At 35.0% G+C, this 1,077-nt stretch overlaps 1 protein-coding gene across 4 annotated transcripts in view; it reads left to right on the forward strand.

The window, feature by feature from the left end:
- Positions 1-1,077, forward strand: part of LOC106868868 (uncharacterized) — a 361,638-nt gene that overhangs the window by 271,053 nt on the left and 89,508 nt on the right. The window lies entirely within an intron of this gene.

The raw sequence follows: 1,077 nt of genomic DNA on the forward strand, positions 1-1,077 counted from the left end.
ATTTATTCTGTTATGACTGGACACTCGACTTGTGCAAAATATTGTATTCCTGTTCTATAACCAAGTTAAATTTAGATATATTAGCTATTAGTATTAATAGATCCTACGTAAATATGTCCATGGCTAAAATCCTGTTGTTTGTATAATTTTGCTTAATTTAGAAGTTCCCCTCCTACACAACACTTTCTAAAAATTATTATATATATATATATAGAGAGAGAGAGAGAGAGAGAGACATGTATATACACACACATGCACATACATATATACTATGCATTTATATCTAGCAATGCTTGTCTGTGCCTGCTTGCCTGCATGTATGCACCAAGCTTGGCTGTGTGGTGGAAAAGTTTATTTCCCAACCATGTGGTATCATGTTCAGTCACTCTACATGACAGCTAGGTCTTCTTCTACTCCAAACCCACCAAAACCTTGTGAGTGGATATAGTTGATGAAAACATCAAACGAAGCACCAAATATATTGAATAACCCTTCAGTTTAATGTAAAATTGTTTTTATAATATAAAAAATGAACAGTAAGATACATATATGCATAAACACACACACGTATATATACACATATATACATTTATATATATATAGATAGATAGTGGCTGTGTGGTAAGAAGCTTGCTTCCCAACCACATGGCTCCAGGTTCAGTCCCATTGCATGGCACTTTGGGCAAGTGTCTTCTACTATAGCCTTGGGCTGATCAAAGCCTTGAAAGTGGGTGTGGTAAACGGGAACTGAAAGAAGCACATCGTATATATATATATATATATATAAATTACAAAATGGGACAAGAACGCAAAACATCCAGACAGTTAGGTGATACAAAAATGGGACAACATATATATATGTATGTATGTATTTTTTGTGTCTGTGTTTGTCCCCCACCATTACTTGACAACCGATGTTGGTGTGTTTACGTTCCCATAACTTAGTGGTTCGGCAAAAGAACATGATAGAATACGTATAGGCTTACACCTGATGTCGATTTGTTCAACTAAAGGCGGTGCTCCAGTATGGCAGCAGTCAAATGACTGAAACAAAAGAATAAAAGAATATATATATAT

This window comes from Octopus bimaculoides, chromosome 10 (assembly GCF_001194135.2).
Source record: "Octopus bimaculoides isolate UCB-OBI-ISO-001 chromosome 10, ASM119413v2, whole genome shotgun sequence".
Lineage (NCBI taxonomy): Eukaryota > Metazoa > Mollusca > Cephalopoda > Octopoda > Octopodidae > Octopus > Octopus bimaculoides.